Raw genomic sequence first — 13,908 nt, forward strand, 5'->3', positions numbered from 1 at the left:
CACTGTTTGAGCTGGGGGGGGGAACTGTCTTGTGGCCAGCGGTACAGGCCCAGAGCCCCTCATATTACAACGGTGTGTCTGACGTTGGGTGCGCACCACCACCGCCAGAGACACTTTATTGTACTAGGAGGGACCCAGTGGCAGTGCTGTCGACCAAAAGCGGGCACACCCACCTCTTCAGACAAACAGCACTCTCACGGGTGCTGTCGCCAAGTGTCGATACCACGGCCCCGTGTGGGGAGTTTGGCCATTTAGTGAGGTGTAAACATGTCGTATGCTGGACAATCAGGTGCAGAAAATTACGAGATTGGAAAAGACATTCAGAATAGTCCACAGGCAAGACCTTTTCATAGGAAAGCTAGGTGTCAGCCGGGCAAGGTGGGGCAAAAGATTTCGAAATCCAGTTGTGGTTCATTTTAATGAAGGTTAGATCATCTACATTTTGGGTAGCCAGACGAGTCCTTTTTTCTGTTAGTATTGAACCTGCAGCACTGAATACTCTTTCTGATAGGACACTAGCTGCCGGGCAAGCAAGCTCCTGCAATGCATATTCTGCCAATTCTGGCCAGGTGTCTAATTTTCATGCCCAGTAATCAAATGGGAATGACGGTTGAGGGAGAACATCGATAAGGGATGAAAAATAGTTTGTAACCATACTGGACAAATGTTGTCTCCTGTCACTTTGAATTGATGCTGCAGTACCTGTCCTGTCTGCGGTCATAGCAAAATCACTCCACAACCTGGTCAGAAAACCCCTCTGGCCAACGCCACTTCTGATTTCTGCCCCTCTAACTCCTCTGGTCTGCTGGCCCCTGCAGCTCGTGTGAGAACGATCACGGGCGCTGTGTGCAGGGAATGCCAGAAGCAAACGGTCAACAAGAGTTGATTGTTTGGTTGCTAATATTAGTTCCAAGTTCTCATGTGGCATTATATTTTGCAATTTGCCTTTATAGCGAGGATCAAGGAGGCAGGTCAACCAGTAATCGTCATCGTTCATCATTTTAGTTATGCGTGTGTCCCTTTTGAGGATACGTAAGGCATAATCCGCCATGTGGGCCAAAGTTCCAGTTCTCAAATCTGCGGTTGTGCTTGGTTGAGGGGCAGTTTCAGGCAAATCCACGTCACTTGTGTCCCTCCAAAAACCAGAACCCGGCCTTGCCGCACCACCAATTTCCAGTGGCCCCGGAAAAGCTTCCTCATTAAAAATATAATCATCCCCATCATCCTCCTCGTCCTCCTCCTCCTCTTCGCCCGCTAACTCGTCCTGTACACTGCCCTGGCCAGACAATGGCTGACTGTCATCAAGGCTTTCCTCTTCCTCAGCTGCAGACGCCTGATCCTTTATGTGCGTCAAACTTTGCATCAGCAGACGCATTAGGGGGATGCTCATGCTTATTATGGCGTTGTCTGCACTAACCAGCCGTGTGCATTCCTCAAAACACTGAAGGACTTGACACATGTCTTGAATCTTCGACCACTGCACACCTGACAACTCCATGTCTGCCATCCTACTGCCTGCCCGTGTATGTGTATCCTCCCACAAAAACATAACAGCCCGCCTCTGTTCGCACAGTCTCTGAAGCATGTGCAGTGTTGAGTTCCACCTTGTTGCAACGTCTATGATTAGGCGATGCTGGGGAAGGTTCAAAGAACGCTGATAGGTCTGCATACGGCTGGAGTGTACGGGCGAACGGCGGATATGTGAGCAAAGTCCACGCACTTTGAGGAGCAGGTCGGATAACCCCGGATAACTTTTCAGGAAGCACTGCACCACCAGGTTTAAGGTGTGAGCCAGGCAAGGAATGTGTTTCAGTTGGGAAAGGGAGATGGCAGCCATGAAATTCCTTCAGTTATCACTCACTACCTTGCCTGCCTCAAGATCTACAGTGCCCAGCCACGACTGCGTTTCTTTCTGCAAGAACTCGGACAGAACTTCCGCGGTGTGTCTGTTGTCGCCCAAACACTTCATAGCCAATACAGCCTGCTGACATTTGCCAGTAGCTGCCCCATAATGGGAGACCTGGTGTGCAACAGTGGCAGCTGCGGATGGAGTGGTTGTGCGACTGCGGTCTGTGGCCGAGCTCTCGCTTCTGCAGGAGGACGAAGAGGAGGAGGAGGGGGTGCGAACGGCTACAGCCAATTGTTTCCTAGACCGTGGGCTAGGCAGAACTGTCCCAAACTTGCTGTCCCCTGTGGACTGTGCATCCACAACATTCACCCAGTGTGCCGTGATGGACACGTAACGTCCCTGGCCATGCCTACTGGTCCATGCATCTGTTGTCAGGTGCACCTTTGTGCTCACAGATTGCCTGAGTGCATGGACGATGCGCTCTTTAACATGCTGGTGGAGGGCTGGGATGGCTTTTCTGGAAAAAAAGTGTCGACTGGGTAGCTCGTAGCGTGGTACAGCGTAGTCCATCAGGGCTTTGAAAGCTTCGCTTTCAACTAACCGGTAGGGCATCATCTCTAACGAGATTAGTCTATCTATGTGGGCGTTCAAACCCTGTGTACGTGGATGCGAGGCTAAGTACTTCCTTTTTCTAACCATAGTCTCATGTAGGGTGAGCTGGACTGGAGAGCTGGAGATCGTGGAACTAGCGGGGGTGCCGGTGGACATGGCAGACTGAGAGACGGTGGGAGATGGTATTGTTGCCGCCGGTGCCCTAGATGCAGTGTTTCCTACTACGAAACTGGTGATTCCCTGACCCTGACTGCTTTGGCCTGGCAAAGAAACCTGCACAGATACTGCAGGTGGTGCGGAAAATGGTGGCCCTACACTGCCGGAAGGGATGTTGCGTTGCTGACTAGCTTCATTGGCCGAGGGTGCTACAACCTTAAGGGACGTTTGGTAGTTAGTCCAGGCTTGCAAATGCATGGTGGTTAAATGTCTATGCATGCAACTTGTATTGAGACTTTTCAGATTCTGTCCTCTGCTTAAGGTAGTTGAACATTTTTGACAGATGACTTTGCGCTGATCAATTGGATGTTGTTTAAAAAAATGCCAGACTGCACTCTTTCTAGCATCGGATACCTTTTCAGGCATTGCAGACTGAGCTTTAACCGGATGGCCACGCTGTCCTCCAACAGGTTTTGGCTTTGCCACGCGTTTTGGGCAAGATATGGGCCCGGCAGATGGAACCTGTTGCGATGTTGATGCCTGCTGCGGCCCCTCCTCCTCCGCTTCAGAACTGCTGCCGCCTGCACCCTGTTCGCCCAATGGCTGCCAATCGGGGTCAAGAACTGGGTCATCTATTACCTCTTCTTGTAGCTCGTGTGCAACTTCGTCTGTGTCACCGTGTCGGTCGGTGGTATAGCGTTCGTGATGGGGCAACATAGTCTCATCAGGGTCTGATTCTTGATCATTACCCTGCGAGGGCAATGTTGTGGTCTGAGTCAAAGGACCAGCATAGTAGTCTGGCTGTGGCTGTGCATCAGTGCACTCCATGTCAGATTCAACTTGTAATGGGCATGGACTGTTAACTGCTTCACTTTCTAAGCCAGGGACGGTATGTGTAAAGAGCTCCATGGAGTAACCCGTTGTGTCGCCTGCTGCATTCTTCTCTGTTGTTGTTTTTGCTGAAGAGGACAAGGAAGCGACTTGTCCCTGACCGTGAACATCCACTAACGACGCGCTGCTTTGACATTTACCAGTTTCACGAGAGGAGGCAAAAGAGCTAGAGGCTGAGTCAGCAAGATAAGCCAAAACTTGCTCTTGCTGCTCTGGCTTTAAAAGCGGTTTTCCTACTCCCAGAAAAGGGAGCGTTCGAGTCCTTGTGTAGCCAGACGACGAACCTGGCTCCACAGCTCCACAGAATTTTTGCCTGTAGGACATTATTGCAAGAGAGCTTGGCTGAGTAGATTACACAAGAAGGAAAACACACAGCAAGTCAGCAGGATCTAGGAGCAACATGGCAGATGTGACAACCTACATGGTGAGCTGCAGCATGTGCTACATGTTCACAGATCGACCAGAAGAAGAATTAAATTTCACCTGTCAGAAGTGTAGACTAGTGGCCCTTTTAGAAGAAAAGGTGCGGGGTCTGGAAGAAAGAATAGCAACTTTGAAACTCATCAAAGAGAATGAAGACTTTCTAGACAGAACAGAAGCATCTCTACTGGTCACAGAAGGTGAAAAAAGTGTCAGAGAACCTCCAAAAGCAGATGAGTGGAAGCATGTGACCAAAAGAAGCAAGAAGACCATGGAGAAATCACCAACCACACAACTGAAGAACCGATATCAAATCTTTGTAGAGGATGAAGATGGCACACCTAAGGATGAAGCAATACCAGCAAGCAAAAAAGAAAAGGGCACACAGCAACAAGTGACAGCAAAAAGTACAGCCAAGAAGCAACGAAGAGTGGTGGTGGTGGGAGACTCACTACTGAGAGGCACAGAAGCAGCCATCTGCAGACCGGACATAACTGCAAGAGAAGTATGCTGCCTTCCAGGTGCGATGATCAAGGATGTGACCGATAGGATACCAAAGCTCTTCAACTCCAAGGACGTCCACCCATTTCTTCTGATACATGTTGGCACCAATGACACGGCAAGGAAGGGCCTACCGACAATCTGCAAAGACTTTGAAGAGTTGGGGAAGAAAGTAAAGGAACTGGATGCACAGGTAGTTTTTTCTTCTATCCTTCCAGTAGACGGGCATGGCACCAGGAGATGGAACAGGATCCTTGATGCAAACAACTGGCTAAGACGATGGTGCAGACAACAAGGATTCGGATTCCTGGACCACGGTGTGAATTTCTTGTACGATGGACTCCTCGCCAGAGACGGACTACACCTCAACAAACCTGGGAAACACACATTCGCCAGAAGACTCGCTACACTTATCAGGAGGGCGTTAAACTAGAAGAAGAGGGGACGGGAAGAAAAACATTAGACTTGAACAAAGAAGATCCAGGAAAACATACTCAGAAGGGAGGTAAGAACATTTCTAAAACAATCCACAGCGAGGAGATTGGAACAAAACAAAATCCTCTAAACTGCATGCTTGCAAACGCTAGAAGCCTGACAAACAAGATGGAAGAACTAGAAGCAGAAATATCTACAGGTAACTTTGACATAGTGGGAATAACCGAGACATGGTTAGATGAAAGCTATGACTGGGCAGTTAACTTACAGGGTTACAGTCTGTTTAGAAAGGATCGTAAAAATCGGAGAGGAGGAGGGGTTTGTCTCTATGTAAAGTCTTGTCTAAAGTCCACTTTAAGGGAGGATATTAGCGAAGGAAATGAGGATGTCGAGTCCATATGGGTCGAAATTCATGGAGGGAAAAATGGTAACAAAATTCTCATTGGGGTCTGTTACAAACCCCCAAATATAACAGAAACCATGGAAAGTCTACTTCTAAAGCAGATAGATGAAGCTGCAACCCATAATGAGGTCCTGGTTATGGGGGACTTTAACTACCCGGATATTAACTGGGAAACAGAAACCTGTGAAACCCATAAAGGCAACAGGTTTCTGCTAATAACCAAGAAAAATTATCTTTCACAATTGGTGCAGAATCCAACCAGAGGAGCAGCACTTTTAGACCTAATACTATCTAATAGACCTGACAGAATAACAAATCTGCAGGTGGTCGGGCATCTAGGAAATAGCGACCACAATATTGTACAGTTTCACCTGTCTTTCACTAGGGGGACTTGTCAGGGAGTCACAAAAACACTGAACTTTAGGAAGGCAAAGTTTGACCAGCTTAGAGATGCCCTTAATCTGGTAGACTGGGACAATATCCTCAGAACTAATAATACAGATAATAAATGGGAAATGTTTAAGAACATCCTAAATAGGCAGTGTAAGCGGTTTATACCTTGTGGGAATAAAAGGACTAGAAATAGGAAAAACCCAATGTGGCTAAACAAAGAAGTAAGACAGGCAATTAACAGTAAAAAGGAAGCATTTGCACTACTAAAGCAGGATGGCACCATTGAAGCTCTAAAAAACTATAGGGAGAAAAATACTTTATCTAAAAAACTAATTAAAGCTGCCAAAAAGGAAACAGAGAAGCACATTGCTAAGGAGAGTAAAACTAATCCCAAACTGTTCTTCAACTATATCAATAGTAAAAGAATAAAAACTGAAAATGTAGGCCCCTTAAAAAATAGTGAGGAAAGAATGGTTGTAGATGACGAGGAAAAAGCTAACATATTAAACACCTTCTTCTCCACGGTATTCACGGTGGAAAATGAAATGCTAGGTGAAATCCCAAGAAACAATGAAAACCCTATATTAAGGGTCACCAATCTAACCCAAGAAGAGGTGCAAAACCGGCTAAATAAGATTAAAATAGATAAATCTCCGGGTCCGGATGGCATACACCCACGAGTACTAAGAGAACTAAGTAATGTAATAGATAAACCATTATTTCTTATTTTTAGGGACTCTATAGAGACAGGGTCTGTTCCGCAGGATTGGCGCATAGCAAATGTGGTGCCAATATTCAAAAAGGGCTCTAAAAGTGAACCTGGAAATTATAGGCCAGTAAGTCTAACCTCTATTGTTGGTAAAATATTTGAAGGGTTTCTGAGGGATGTTATTCTGGATTATCTCAATGAGAATAACTGTTTAACTCCATATCAGCATGGGTTTATGAGAAATCGCTCCTGTCAAACCAATCTAATCAGTTTTTATGAAGAGGTAAGCTATAGGCTGGACCACGGTGAGTCATTGGACGTGGTATATCTCGATTTTTCCAAAGCGTTTGATACCGTGCCGCACAAGAGGTTGGTACACAAAATGAGAATGCTTGGTCTGGGGGAAATTGTGTGTAAATGGGTTAGTAACTGGCTTAGTGATAGAAAGCAGAGGGTGGTTATAAATGGTATAGTCTCTAACTGGGTCGCTGTGACCAGTGGGGTACCGCAGGGGTCAGTATTGGGACCTGTTCTCTTCAACATATTCATTAATGATCTGGTAGAAGGTTTACACAGTAAAATATCGATATTTGCAGATGATACAAAACTATGTAAAGCAGTTAATACAAGAGAAGATAGTATTCTGCTACAGATGGATCTGGATAAGTTGGAAACTTGGGCTGAAAGGTGGCAGATGAGGTTTAACAATGATAAATGTAAGGTTATACACATGGGAAGAAGGAATCAATGTCACCATTACACACTGAATGGGAAACCACTGGGTAAATCTGACAGGGAGAAGGACTTGGGGATCCTAGTTAATGATAAACTTACCTGGAGCAGCCAGTGCCAGGCAGCAGCTGCCAAGGCAAACAGGATCATGGGGTGCATTAAAAGAGGTCTGGATACACATGATGAGAGCATTATACTGCCTCTGTACAAATCCCTAGTTAGACCGCACATGGAGTACTGTGTCCAGTTTTGGGCACCGGTGCTCAGGAAGGATATAATGGAACTAGAGAGAGTACAAAGGAGGGCAACAAAATTAATAAAGGGGATGGGAAAACTACAATACCCAGATAGATTAGCGAAATTAGGATTATTTAGTCTAGAAAAAAGACGACTGAGGGGCGATCTAATAACCATGTATAAGTATATAAGGGGACAATACAAATATCTCGCTGAGGATCTGTTTATACCAAGGAAGGTGACGGGCACAAGGGGGCATTCTTTGCGTCTGGAGGAGAGAAGGTTTTTCCACCAACATAGAAGAGGATTCTTTACTGTTAGGGCAGTGAGAATCTGGAATTGCTTGCCTGAGGAGGTGGTGATGGCGAACTCAGTCGAGGGGTTCAAGAGAGGCCTGGATGTCTTCCTGGAGCAGAACAATATTGTATCATACAATTAGGTTCTGTAGAAGGACGTAGATCTGGGGATTTATTATGATGGAATATAGGCTGAACTGGATGGACAAATGTCTTTTTTCGGCCTTACTAACTATGTTACTATGTTACTATGACTTAGGTGCAATATTTTTTTTCCCACGACCAGCTGATGCTCCACCACTACCACTACCCTCATTACCAGCTGACAATGAACGCCCCCAGCCACGACCTCTTCCACCAGACTTCCTCATTGTTTTAAAAACGTAACCAAACTAACGGTATTTGTTGCTGTCACACAACTTACACAGTGAGCTATAACTTCAGTATGATTTAGCTACCCCTTTACAGGTGGGTGAGACCACAATGAAAATCAGGCACAATGTTACACACTCTGTTGTTGGTGGCAACAAATGAGAGAGATGCCACACACGCAGGACTGTCACTGAAGCACAAATGTAAATATTAATCTCCCACTGATTTGATTTTTTTTTTTTTCAGGGAGACTTTAGGAAAAAAAAAAATAGAATAAAATGATTTTTTCAGGAAGAATTTAGAAACCAAATAAAATAAAATGATTTTTTCAGGGAGAATTTAGAAAACAAATAAAACAAAAAAAGGCTTTCTATGGCCCACTGAGTGAGAGATGACGCACACAGGAGTCAGGAGTGGCACACAAGCCCAGAGGCCAATATTTATCTGCCACTGATTGATGTAGTGATTTTTTCAGGTAGATTTTGGAACCCAAATCAAGCTAAAAAAATAATAGGCTTTCTATGGCCCACAATTGGAGAGAGAGAGAGAGAGATGGCACACCCAGGAGTCAAGACTGGCACACAAGCAGAAAGGGCAATATTAATCTCCCACTGATTTGATTTTTTTTTTTTTTTCAGGGAGACTTTAGGAAAAAAAAATAATAGAATAAAATGATTTTTTCAGGAAGAATTTAGAAACCAAATAAAATAAAATGATTTTTTCAGGGAGAATTTAGAAAACAAATAAAACAAAAAAAGGCTTTCTATGGCCCACTGAGTGAGAGATGACGCACACAGGAGTCAGGAGTGGCACACAAGCCCAGAGGCCAATATTTATCTCCCACTGATTGATGTAGTGATTTTTTCAGGTAGATTTTGGAACCCAAATCAAGCTAAAAAAATAATAGGCTTTCTATGGCCCACAATTGGAGAGAGAGAGAGAGATGGCACACCCAGGAGTCAAGACTGGCACACAAGCAGAAAGGGCAATATTAATCTCCCACTGATTTGATTTTTTTTTTTTTTCAGGGAGACTTTAGGGAAAAAAATAATAAAATAAAATGATTTTTTCAGGAAGAATTTAGAAACCAAATAAAATAAAATGATTTTTTCAGGGAGAATTTAGAAAACAAATAAAAGAAAAAATAGGCTTTCTATGGCCCACGGAGTGAGAGATTACGCACACAGGAGTCAGGAGTGGCACACAAGCCCAGAGGCCAATATTGTTCTCCCAATGATTGATGTAGTGATTTTTTCAGGTAGATTTTGGAACCCAAATCAAGCTAAAAAAATAATAGGCTTTCTATGGCCCACAATTGGAGAGAGAGAGAGAGATGGCACACCCAGGAGTCAAGACTGGCACACAAGCAGAAAGGGCAATATTAACCCCTTTACCCCCAAGGGTGGTTTGCACGTCAATGACCAGGCCAATTTTTACAATTCTGACCACTGTCCCTTTATGAGGTTTTAACTCCGAAACGCTTCAACGGATCCTGGTGATTCTGACATTGTTTTCTCGTGACATATTGTACTTCATGATAGTGGTAAAATTTCTTTGATAGTACCTGCGTTTATTTGTGAAAAAAACAGAAATTTGGCGAAAATTTTGAAAATTTCGCAATTTTCAAACTTTGAATTTTTATGCAATTAAATCACAGAGATATGTCACACAAAATACTTAATAAGTAACATTTCCCACATGTCTCCTTTACATCAGCATAATTTTGGAACCAATTTTTTTTTTTGTTAGGGAGTTATAAGGGTTAAAAGTTGACCAGCAATTTCTCATTTTTACAACACCATTTTTTTTTAGGGACCACGTCTCATTTGAAGTCATTTTGAGGGGTCTATATGATAGAAAATGCCCAAGTGTGACACCATTCTAAAAACTGCACCCCTCAAGGTGCTCAAAACCACATTCAAGAAGTTTATTAACCCTTCAGGTGTTTAATAGGAATTTTTGGAATGTTTAAATAAAAATGAACATTTAACTTTTTTACACAAAAAATTTACTTCAGCTCCAATTTGTTTTATTTTACCAAGGGTAACAGGAGAAATTGGACCCAAAAAGTTGTTGTCCAATTTGTCCTGAGTACGCTGATACCCCATATGTGGCAGTAAACCACTGTTTGGGCGCATGGGAGAGCTCGGAAGGGAAGGAGCGCTATTTGACTTTTCAATGCAAAATTGACAGGAATTGAGATGGGACGCCATGTTGCGTTTGGAGAGCCACTGATGTGCCTAAACATTGAAACCCCCCACAAGTGACACCATTTTGGAAAGTAGACCCCCTAAGGAACTTATCTGGATGTGTGGTGAGCACTTTGACCCACCAAGTGCTTCACAGAAGTTTATAATGCAGAACCGTAAAAATAAAAAATCATATTTTTTCACAAAAATTATATTTTTGCCCCCAATTTTTTATTTTTCCAAGGGTAAGAGAAGAAATTGGACCTCAAAAGTTGTTGTCCAATTTGTCCTGAGTACGCTGATACCCCATATGTGGCAGTAAACCACTGTTTGGGCACATGGGAGAGCTCGGAAGGGAAGGAGCGCAGTTTGACTTTTCAATGCAAAATTGACAGAAATTGAGATGGGACGCCATGTTGCGTTTGGAGAGCCACTGATGTGCCTAAACATTGAAACCCCCCATAAGTGACACCATTTTGGAAAGTAGACGCCCTAAGGAACTTATCTAGAGGTGTGGTGAGCACTTTGACCCACCAAGTGCTTCACAGAAGTTTATAATGCAGAACCGTAAAAATAAAAAATCATATTTTTTCACAAAAATTATATTTTTGCCCCCAATTTTTTATTTTTCCAAGGGTAAGAGAAGAAATTGGACCTCAAAAGTTGTTGTACAATTTGTCCTGAGTACGCTGATACCCCATATGTGGCAGTAAACCACTGTTTGGGCGCATGGGAGAGCTCGGAAGGGAAGGAGCGCCGTTTGACTTTTCAATGCAAAATTGACAGGAATTGAGATGGGACGCCATGTTGCGTTTGGAGAGCCACTGATGTGCCTAAACATTGAAACCCCCCACAAGTGACACCATTTTGGAAAGTAGACCCCCTAAGGAACTTATCTGGATGTGTGGTGAGCACTTTGACCCACCAAGGGCTTCACAGAAGTTTATAATGCAGAGCCATAAAAATAAAACAAAATTTTTTTCCCACAAAAATTATTTTTTAGCCCCCAGTTTTGTATTTTCCCTAGGGTAACAGGAGAAATTGGACCCCAAAAGTTGTTGTCCAATTTGTCCTGAGTACGCTGATACCCCATATTTGGGGGGGAACCACCGTTTGGGCGCATGGGAGGGCTCGGAAGGGAAGGAGCGCCATTTGGAATGCAGACTTAGATGGAATGGTCTGCAGGCGTCACATTGCGTTTGCAGAGCCCCTAATGTACCTAAACAGTAGAAACCCCCCACAAGTGACACCATTTTGGAAAGTAGACCCCCTAAGGAACTCATCTTGATGTGTTGTGAGAGCTTTGAACCCCCAAGTATTTCACTACAGTTTATAACGCAGAGCCATGCAAATAAAAAATATTTTTTTTTCCACAAAAATTATATTTTAGCCCCCAGGTTTGTATTTTTCCAAGGTTAGCAGGAGAAATTGGACCCTAAATGTTGTTGTCCAATTTGTCCTGAGTACGCTGATACCCGATATGTGGGGGGGAACCACCGTTTGGGCGCATGGGAGGGCTCGGAAGGGAAGGAGCATCATTTGGAATGCAGACTTAGATGGATTGGTCTGCAGGCGTCACATTGCGTTTGCAGAGCCCCTAATGTACCTAAACAGTAGAAACCCCCCACAAGTGACCCCATATTGGAAACTAGACCCCTCAATGAACTTATCTAGATGTGTTGTGAGAACTTTGAACCCCCAAGTGTTTCACTACAGTTTATAACGCAGAGCCGTGAAAATAAAAAATCTTTTTGTTTTCCCACAAAAATTATTTTTTAGCCCCCAGTTTTGTATTTTCCCAAGGGTAACAGGAGAAATTGGTCCACAAAAGTTGTTGTCCAATTTGTCCTGAGTACGCTGATACCCCATATGTTGGGGTAAACTCCTGTTTGGGCACACAGGAGAGCTCGGAAGGGAAGGAGCACTGTTTTACTTTTTCAACGCAGAATTGGCTGGAATTGAGATCGGACGCCATGTCGTGTTTGGAGAGCCCCTGATGTGACGAAACAGTGGAAACCCCCCAATTATAACTGAAACCCTAATCTAAACACACCCCTAACCCTAATTCCAACGGTAAACCTAACCACACCTCTAACCCTGACACACCCCTAACCCTAATCCCAACCCTATTCCCAACTGTAAATGTAATCTAAACCCTAACCCTAACTTTAGCCCCAACCCTAACTGTAGCCCCAACCCTAACCCTAACCCTAGCCCTAACCCTAGCCCTAACCCTAGCCCTAGCCCTAACCCTAGCCCTAACCCTAGCCCTAACCCTAGCCCTAACCCTAGCCCTAACCCTAGCCCTAACCCTAACCCTAGCCCTAGCCCTAACCCTAGCCCTAACCCTAGCCCTAACCCTAGCCCTAACCCTAGCCATAGCCCTAACCCTAGCCCTAACCCTAGCCCTAATGGGAAAATGGAAATAAAGGGGGGTTTGACTTACTTTTATAGCGAGTTTTTTAGCGGATTTTTATGATTGGCAGCCGTCACACACTGAAAGACCCTTTTTATTGCAAAAAATATTTTTTGCAATACCACATTTTGAGAGCTATAATTTTTCCATATTTTGGTCCACAGAGTCATGTGAGGTCTTGTTTTTTGCGGGACGAGTTGACGTTTTTATTGAAAACATTCTTGGGCACGTGACATTTTTTGATCGCTTTTTATTCCGATTTTTGTGAGGAAGAATGACCAAAAGCCAGCTATTCATGAATTTCTATTGGGGGAGGCGTTTATACCGTTCCGCGTTTGGTAAAATTGATAAATCAGTTTTATTCTTCGGGTCAGTACGATTACAGCGATACCTCATTTATATCATTTTTTTATGGTTTGGCGCTTTTATACGATAAAAACTATTTTACAGAAAAAATTATTATTTTTGCATCGCTTTATTCTCAGGACTATAACTTTTTTATTTTTTTGCTGATGATGCTGTATAGCGGCTCTTTTTTTGCGGGACAATATGACGCTTTCAGCGGTACCATGGGTAGTTATATCTGTCTTTTTGATCGCGTGTTATTCCACTTTTTGTTCGGCGGTATGATAATAAAGCGTTGTTTTTTGCCTCGTTTTTTTTTTTTTTTCTTACGGTGTTTACTGAAGGGGTTAACTAGTGGGACAGTTTTATAGGTCGGGTCGTAACGGACGTGGCGATACTAAATATGTGTACTTTTATTGGTTTTTTTTTTATTTAGATGAAGAAATGTATTTATGGGAATAATATTTTTTTTTTTTTTCATTATTTTGGAATATTTTTTTTTATTTTTTTTACACATTTGGAAAAAATTTTTTTTAACTTTTTTACTTTGTCCCAGGGGGGGACATCACAGATCAGTGATCTGACAGTTTGCACAGCACTCTGTCAGATCACTGATCTGACATGCAGCGCTGCAGGCTTCACAGTGCCTGCTCTGAGCAGGCTCTGTGAAGCCACCTCCCTCCCTGCAGGACCCGGATCCGCGGCCATCTTGGATCCGGGGCTGGAGGGAGCAGGGAGGGAGGTGAGACCCTCGCAGCAACGCGATCACATCGCGTTGCTGCGGGGGGCTCAGGGAAGCCCGCAGGGAGCCCCCTCCCTGCGCGGTGCTTCCCTGCACCGCCGGCACATCGCGATCATCTTTGATCGCGGTGTGCCAGGGGTTAATGTGCCGGGGGCGGTCCGTGACCGCTCCTGGCACATAGTGCCGGATGTCAGCTGCGGTAAGCAGCTG

This window comes from Ranitomeya imitator, chromosome 6, assembly GCF_032444005.1.
Source record: "Ranitomeya imitator isolate aRanImi1 chromosome 6, aRanImi1.pri, whole genome shotgun sequence".
In the NCBI taxonomy this organism is placed as follows: domain Eukaryota; kingdom Metazoa; phylum Chordata; class Amphibia; order Anura; family Dendrobatidae; genus Ranitomeya; species Ranitomeya imitator.